Below are 9,205 nucleotides of genomic sequence, written 5' to 3'. Positions count from 1 at the left end.
TGTAAAAAGCAAATTATAACTTTTTTTCCCAATTTTTTTGGAAATTTTTTCTGTCCATAACTAGTGAAGGGGTTTTAAAACATTTTTGAAATATTGTACTGAAAAGAGCGGGCCGGGGCTTTTGGGGGTTTAAAAAAAACACTTCTTTTTCCATAATGTTTTTTTTTGTTAACTAAAAAGAATTTTTTTATTTACAAGAAAATTTTATGTTTAAAAAAAATCAACCATAAATTTTGGGAAAGATTTTTTAAAAAAATAAAAACAATTTTTTAAAGATGAAGTTTTTATACCCTTTAAAAAAGGAAGTTTTTACTTATAAAAAACCCCAGTAAAAATTTTTTTTTTTTACCCTTTTTTTACTGTAAAACAGGGGTTTAGTAGCCCTTTTTTGATTTTTCCCCTGTTGTGTTAGATCTGAAAACAAAGTTTATATATGAATATGAACTTTCCCTAGATCTCTAATGAATACAAAAAAAAGTTTTCCGAGATCAAAGAAATTTCATTTACTTTTTTTAATGTAAAGTTTCCAGAATTTTTTATCAGTTTAACTTAGTTTTATTAAAAAACTTCATTTTATACAAGGGAAAAAAAAAAAATTATTAAATTTCCCAAAATGACATTAAAAAATCAAAATAAAAGGGGGGTAATCATTTTTATTACTTTTATTTTAAATTTTTCATGTCAAAATTTTTTTACAGGTTATTTGCAACTTTTTGTTTAAACCCCTTTTTAGTGTTTCAACAAAACAAATTATCTCTCCCAGCCAAAAAAGTATTTTTAACATTTTTTTAAAAAAAAAGAAACAGATTTTGAAATCTCTTTGTTTTGGGAAAGTTAAACAAATTTAAAATTTTAATACAACCTGTCTTTTTAAAAAATTTTTTAAAGGGAAAAAACTGCTTACGGGTTTGAAATGAGACCTAGACTTAAAAGGGGTCAGTCATATAGATAATTAAATATATCCTTGAAAAGAAAATAAAAGGGTATAAAAATAAAAAAATTACTGAAAAAATTTTGTCCCAAATTAAGTCACTTTACCCAATGTTTTTAAAAATTTTTTGGGAAAAAATTTTCCCTTTTTTAAAAATAAGCCACGGGAAAATTTTACATGTATAATTTTTTAAAAGGTTCAAAAAAAACAAACTAAGCCCAAAAAAGTGATGAAAAATTATTTCTTATTTTTACTAAACCTGCCCACAAAGGTCAAGGGGAGTTTTAGGAAAGGGGGAGTCCGGCCCTCCTCTTCGTTTCTCGTCAAAAAAATTTTGGGGTTTTTAACAGTCTTTGCAGTCACATTTTTATTTGGGTTTATCATCAAACTTTTCAGAATTTTTTCTCCCAAAGAAATACAATCGAGGGTTTGAAGATGGGGAAACCGGGTCAAAAAAATAAAGGGCACAGGGGCCCCAAAAATAAAAAAGCTTGTTAAAAAACTCTAGAGGGTGCCCGTTTTTTATCAAATATTCTGGGGAAAATTTTTTGGGAAAGGGTTTTTAAGATATTTAGGTCAATTTTAAAATGGGGCATCTCCCGGGCAAAAACTAGGGCAAAAGGAGCTTAAAAATAGAAAAAAGCTTGTTAACACTCTAACAATTGGGTTGTTAAAAATCTAGCAGTCACAGTTTTGATTGGATTATCATCAAAACTTTGTCAAATGTTTTTCTCAAATGAAATACAAAATCGAGTTCGAAGATGGTTTTCTCCGGGGCAAAAACTAGGGCACAGGGGCTTAAAAAAAGAAAAAAGCCCTTTTTAACACTCTAAAGGGTGCATTTTCATCCAAAAAATTCTTGGGGAAATTTTTCGGGAAAGGGTTTTTTTTAATTTATATCTAGGTTTAAGTTCAAGTGGGTTTATCTCCCCGGGCAAAAAATTAAGGGGCACAGGAGCTAAAAATAGAAAAAACTTGTTTTAAAACTCTTTAAAAATTGGGTTGTTTAAAAGTTTTAGCAGTTTACAGTTTTGATTGGATCATCATCAAAAATTTTTCAAATGTTTTCTAAGAAATACAATCCCAGTTCAAGATGGGGTTAAAACTCGGGTCAAAAACTTAAAGGGCACAGGGGCTAAAAAAAAGAAAAACTTGTTAACAAATCTAAAGGGTGCAGTAAATTTATCCAAAATTCTTAAATTTTCAGGAAAGGTTTTTTTTAATGATACTAGGGCAAAATTCGAAAAAGGGGCATCTTTAGGTCAAAAAATTGGTTTACAGGAGCCAAAAAAAGAAAAAGCTTTTAACACTTTTAGCCTCATTTTTAAACCCAAAAATTCTGGGAAAATTTTCAGGAAAAGTTTTTTGATGATTTCTAGATCAAGTTCGAAGAGGGGTTCCCTCTCCGGTCAAAAAAATAGGGCAAAAGGGGCTAAAAATAGAAAAACTTTTAAAACTTTGGGTGCAGTTTTCATCCAAAAAATTTTGGAAATTTTTCAGGGAATTTTTTTTTGGGTATATTTTAAAATAAAGGCCCCAATAGGGTTTAAGTCCCGGTTTAAAAAAAGGTCAAAGGAGCAAAAAAGAAAAAGGGTTGTTAAAAATTGGGTCAGTTTTATTAAAAATATTTTTAAATTTTTTAAGGGAAGGGTTTTTTTAATGATTTCCCAGGGCATGTTCAAGATGGAATGTTTTGGGAAAAAACTAAAAGGGCAACAGGAGCTAAAAAAAAAAAACTTGTTAACACTCTTTAAAGGTTGCCAAATTTTTTATCCAAAAATTTTGAAAATTTTCAGAAAAAGGTTTTTTTGATGATTTCTAGCAAGTTTTAAATGGGGTTTTATCTCATCAAAAAAACTAGGGGCACAGGAAACAAAAAAGAAAAACTTTTAACACTTAATGGGTGCAGTTTTTCATTTTTTAAAAAATTCTGGAAAATTTTTAAGAAGGGTTTTTTTTGATTTATAATTTAATTTAAGGGTTTGGGAAAATGGGTCATCTCCGGGCAAAAACTAGGGCAAAAGAGCTTTTAAAAAAAGAAAAAACTTGTTAAAAACATTAGGGGCTTTCAGTTTCATCCAAAATTTCTGGAAAAATTTTTCAAGGGAAGGGTTTTTTTGATGATTTTTTAGGTCAAATTTGAAAGGGTTATCTCCGTCAAAAAAATAGGTCACAAAGCCCAAAAATAGAAAAAGCGGTTTAAAAATCTGTGGGGTGCCCGTTTTTTGATTTAAATATTTTGGAAATTTTTCAGGAAAGGGGTTTTTATGATTTCTGGGGCAAGTTCAAGATGGTTAAACTCAAACAAAAAAATAGGTTTACAGGAACTAAAAAAGAAAAAAAACTTGGACACTTTTTAAATGGGTGCAGTTTTGATTCAAAAATTCTGGAAAATTTTCAAGAATGCTGTTTTTATTTTTCTGGGTCAATTGCTAAGATTTGGGCATTCCGGGCAAAAAAATAGGTCACAGAGCTAAAAATAAAAAATATTTTTAACACTCTATTTGGGGGCAGGGTTTTTTTTCCCAAAATTTTTTGGAAAAATTGGGCAGGGAAGGTTTTTTTGATGATTTTTAGTCAATTTAAAAATGGGTCGTTCCCGGGCAAAAAATTTGGGGCACATTGCCCCAAAAATGGAAAAAAACTTTATAACACCAAATAAGGTCCCCCCCTTTTGAAATTTAGTTTTCATTTAAAAATTGGGATGAAAGCTTTTTTAAAAAAATTCTTTATGCGGGTTTTGTCAGGTGAGCCATCCCGGGGCCCTATTTGGCCCCCTTTTTTGTGTGAGTGATGATCATAATCATCTTTTCAAGAAAAAAAAAAATTTAAAACAAGTTTTTAAGTGGAAAAGTAGAAAATTTACCATTTTAACAAAGTTTAAAAAAAAAATGTAAAATTTAGGGGAAAATTTTTATTTGTTTTTAAAAAAAGTTTTTTTTTTAGGGTTTAAACATATGGAAAAAAATTTTTTATTTAAAAGAATTATTTTCTTTGAAAATTTATTGGGGGAAAAAATTGTTTTTAAAATATTTAAAAATTCATTGAAATTTTTTCATGTTTTATTTTTTTCTTTAAAAATTTGGGGGTTATACATTTTGGGGCAATTTTAAGCTTTAATTTTTTTTTTCCTTTTTGAGGTTTTCTATATTTTCATTTTTTTTTTTTAATTACCATTTTCTTTTTATTCCCTGTGCCCAAATTTTTTGGTTTCCTTTTAAAAAAAGGCATTTATTTTTATTTATTTTTTTTATACCCCCCCACAACAAGTTGTAAGGGGAAATTTCTTGGGAAACAGCTTGTCCGCCCTCTCCCCGTCGGCCCTCCTCAAGGTTTTTCCTTTTTCCACCCAAAACTTAAGATTCCTTTTACCCACATCTTCATATTTGGCATTTAAGGTTTTGTCATGACTAAAAAATGACCCTTAATTTATTTTAGGTAATTGGGGCCCAAAGGGCAAGGTTTACCCGGGGGCCCTTTGGGGCTAAAAAAACTTTTGTCCCAAAAACTTAAGATTCCAAAATTTTCCCTTTTACCCCTAGTTTCAAAAATTTGGGTTTCAGGTTTTGTCATGGGTTTGAAAAATGACCCTAATTTATTTTTAGGTTCTGGGTTCAAAGGTAAGGCCAAAAGGGGATTGAAAAAAAAAAACTTGGGCCCCCCAATAAAATTAAAATTCCTTTTACCCACGGTCATTTATTTTGCATGGAGGTTTGTCATGATTATAGAGACCCCCAAAGATTTTTAGGGCACTGGGGCAAAAAATTTTAAGGGCCCCAGGGGGCTTTGGGCTTCAAAAAAAAAAGCCGCCAATAAAATTTAAAAAACCTTTACACACATCTTTTTATTTTGGGATTGGGTTTTTTATGACTAGTTTTTTGCATCACAGAACTGGGAAAATCTGCTCTCGGTAACGTTTAGCGGGAAATCGGCCCGAGCCTCGGGACCGCCCGGGAAAACAGTTACCCCAGCTAGAAAAATTACGGCCCTTTCCCCGCAGCCCGGGGTAAAATTCTTTTAAAATACCCCTATTGTTTTTGTTTACTGTTCAAAGGTCAATTTACAGGGAAATTTTTACTTAAAATAAGTTTTTCTTTCCTTTAAATTCTTAAGAATGCCTTCCGCAGTTTTATTTTTTTTGACATTTTTACATTTTGAAACATGTAAAACATAACTTTCAAGCACTCTTAATAACCTCAGGGTTTGCAGGGAGGGTTTCCTTGGCTTTAAAGGCCCCGTGTTGAAATTTTGAATGTATGCGGGGGTATTCACGCCAGACATGGCAGTTCTACTTTATTTTCTGTTAAATTTTTTTAGAGCAAAATTTCACTTTTTAATCCCCAAAAAATTTTGGCATATTATGTTATTTCCCCTGGGATCAGTGTCTTTTTAATTTGGGAATTTTTCCGGAGGGATAAAAATTTAATTCCATTTGGCCCACGTGTTAAAATTCATATATATTGTCCCCTATTTGGGGTTAAACCCCCCCAAATTTATTTTGGGGAAGGTCCCAAGTCACTATAAAACCCTTTAAAAATGAAAAAAAAGTTTCCGGGGCATAACTTAAATTTAATTTGGCCCCCAGTTTTTCAAACTTCATAGGGTTTATTGTCCATATTGGGGAGGGAAAACCCCATTGATTTTGGGGTTTCAAAATTTAAAAAAAATCAAGGCCCCTTTTTTCCTTAAAACTGAAAAACAGTTTCCTTTAAACAAAAACTTAATTCCATTTTACCCACAATTTCAAACTTTATAGGAGGGTTTTTATTTGAAGGAGGTAATTTCTTTATTTTAATTTTTCCCCTGTTTTTACAAATCTTCATCTTTACTTTAAAAAAAAACACATTTGGGGCATATAAAGTCCGCCTAGCGTTTCCCCTTTTTTAATGCATCATTTAATTGATGTTATTTATTTATTTAAAAAATGGGTGAAAAAACAGCTACTACCCTTTAATGGGGTTACACAAAAAATGAGCGTACATGTTATATTTATAAATTCTTTTAACATATTACTCACTGAATATTATTGAATTTTGGGGAAAATTTGCCTGAAAAAAAAAAAAACCTTGTGTAGATATGTTTTTTTGCCCCGAAAAAAATTTTGGGGATAATGTCGGTTTTCCATCAGTCCGTACGTCCCAAATTTTTGTCTGCCCCTAACTTTGTTTTTTGAATCGGATTTTTTTTAAAACTTTACAAAATATCACCAATTTTGACACGGTCCCCGCAAATTTGGGCTCCTAAATTTAAAACCTTCACAAAACTTCCGGGTTTAAATTCAATTTGAAGCAATTTTTAAAAATATGCAAGAAATATCACCATATGAGCGAGGTTTATGCGCAAATTGGGTTTTCTACTTTTAAGTCAAAATCACAGCATGACCCTGAACAAAAACTGTCGGGGCCCCCAACTTTGTTTTTTGAAGTCGGATTTTAAAACATTTTTACAGAAAATCACCATATTAATACGTGTCGCGACACTTTTTGGGGGGCCCCCTTGAAGCAAGGTCACAGCATGACCTTTCACAAAATCGTTTCCGGCCCCTAACATCTTTTTAACGGGTTTTAAAAATATTTAAAAGAAATGTCACCATATTGGGCACGTGTCTGGCAGCATTGGGGGCTAATTTTAAGTAAAGGGGACGCGACCTTTTAGGGGAAAATCATGTTCCAAACTTTTTTACTTTATGTTGGGTTTAACAACTATTTTACAGAGATGATCACCAATGAATGTCTTGTCGCATCAACATTTGGGTCCTACCTGAAAGGCAAGGGCAAGCATGACCTTGCCCTCAAATTTTTTTCGGTTTTTTTTCCGGGAAACCAAAACTTTTCCCCGGTTATTTGGAAGTCCGGGGAAAATTTTAAAACCAAAGGGCCTATTTTACAAATGTCACCATATGAACATGGTCACGCTCAACATTTGGGGCGTATTTGAAGTCAATCACACAGCCTTCAGCAAAAACTTCCAGCCCCTTTAAATTCTTATTAAGAGGATTTTACAACTTTCACAAAAATATCACCATATTGAGACAAGTGTCGCCCAACATTTGGGGGGCTACCTTGAAATTTGGGGCACAGCATTTTTGGATCAAAAATCGGCCGGGCCCCTTACTCGTTTTTTGAATCATTTACAACTATTTCACAGAAATGATCACATATTTAGACAAGGGTTCGCGACATTACATTTGGTTTTTTACACTTTGATTTTTGTCTGTGACATAACTCTACCTCAAGTTACCTTCCTGTCCAAAAACCTATTAGGGAGCATCACCTGTTAAACCGGGCTTTTGTTATGTTGGCAAGTTTATTTTAAAATCCTCTCAGAAAACACGTAAAAACAATGAAATATAGTTTTATGTTTTGTTTGGTCATGGAAATTTTAGTTTTTTTTTCCGACAAAATAATTGTCTTTTTTGAAAAGTTAGCATATATTGAATTCAACCTTTCTTTATCCGTCCCAATTTTTTTTGTCATTGGGTCTGAAAGAAAATTAGTCTTATATTAAAAATGTTTTGGGGGCAGGAAATTATGAAAAATTTACTTGTCAATTCTCCTATATTTTTTAAGTATTATAAAATTTTCACAAAGTTTTCCCCAAACCCCAAGCCATTTTGTGGGTTTTTGCATTTCAAACTTTTTTTTTAAATAATTTTTTTGTTTTGAAAAAACAGGAAAAAACCTTTTTTTGGAAACTAATTTCTCATTGATTTGACTAATCTTCCAGAAAATTTCAAAAATTTCCCCTTTTGAGATTTGTCAGTTTTTTATAAAAACATTTTTGCAAAATTGGGGGCCCTTTTTCTGTTTTAAATGAGAAAAATACTTCGTTCTCAAATTTCAAAAAAAACAGAAATTTTTTTTTTAATTCCTTGCAAAAATTCCTCTAACTAAAAATTTAAAGATATGAACACATATAAAATATTCTTGCATAATAAAACCCCTACAAATTGGGAAATATGCCAACAAAATACAACAAAAAACAATTTAGATCATTTTAATTTTTTTTAGACAAAAAACAATCATTTTTAATGAACAAAAATAAAACAAAAACTTTTGTTTGCGCACAATTTTGAATTTTTTAATTTTATTTTTACTCTAATATCACAAAAAAAATTTAAAAAAAGTGGACAAAATAAGAAAACAAGAAATTTTAAGGGACAGATAAGCATATACAATATTATTTTTAACATATAAAAAAGGGGAAAATCAAAAAACCTTTTTATTCGAAATTCAAAATTTTTATTTTTTAAAAATTTTTTTAATACATTTTGAACTAAACCTTTTTACTCTAAAATTTGATTTAAATGCTTTGAGGCTCAAAAAACATTATGGTAATTTTATACTTTTCTATCAGAAAAAAGGGTTTAAAAATTTTTTTTTACTACATAAATTTTTCCCTTTACTTCTCCAATTTTTAAATTTTTTGTCTAAAAAAAAATCTCAAAAATTTTATAAAACTAATAAAGGTAAAAGGGCTAACTCAGTTTCTTAGTCTTAACAAAAGTTCCCAAATTTATTATAAAAAATTCCTTGTTTGGTTTATTTTAAACAAGACCATGAGGGCCCTAATCGCTCCCCTGACTTATCAAACTCACCCCAAAACAATTACCTAACAAGCATTTACCAAGTTCATAAAGGAGTCAAAAATTCCCCTCATGTTAACAAGGGTTTATCATTTTTGAAGCACATTTTTTACCCAGGTGACAAATTTTAAAAATTACCTAAAATCATCAAAAAAACTTTAGCCAAATTTCCGGATACGGGACAAAACATAGCAACTAGATTTAAAACAATTTTCTATTTTACCCCGGGTGACCTAGTTTCACATCGATTTCAAACTCACCCAAAGCAATTCCCTAGACAAGCATCCTGACCAAGTTTATAAATTAGTCAAAAAGGGACCATAGAATTTTAAAAATTTTTTCCATATTGGGGGTTGGACCTATTTTCACCCAAAGATACCCATTTCAATTTGACTTAGAAATCATCAAAAAAATTTCAGACAATTTAACGAAATTTTTTGATAAAACCCAGAGCCACTAGATGTTAAAAAAAAATTTTTTCTTTTTTTAGCTCCTGTACCATTTTTTCAGCCAAACCCATTTTCGTTTTTTTCCAGCAATGCCCTAGACAATTTTCCTGACCAATTTATGACAATGAGTCAAAATTGTGCCCCACAGATGTTAAAAAGGGTTTTTCTTTTTTTACCCGGTGCCCATTTTTTCCGAATCCCCATGTTCAATCACCCGATATACCTAGAAAAGGGCATTTT

This window comes from Ruditapes philippinarum, unplaced genomic scaffold (genome assembly GCF_026571515.1).
Source record: "Ruditapes philippinarum isolate M1 unplaced genomic scaffold, ASM2657151v2 ctg3310_1_1_1_1, whole genome shotgun sequence".
NCBI classification, from domain to species: Eukaryota; Metazoa; Mollusca; class Bivalvia; order Venerida; family Veneridae; genus Ruditapes; species Ruditapes philippinarum.
Note: the sequence above shows the minus strand (reverse complement) of the source record.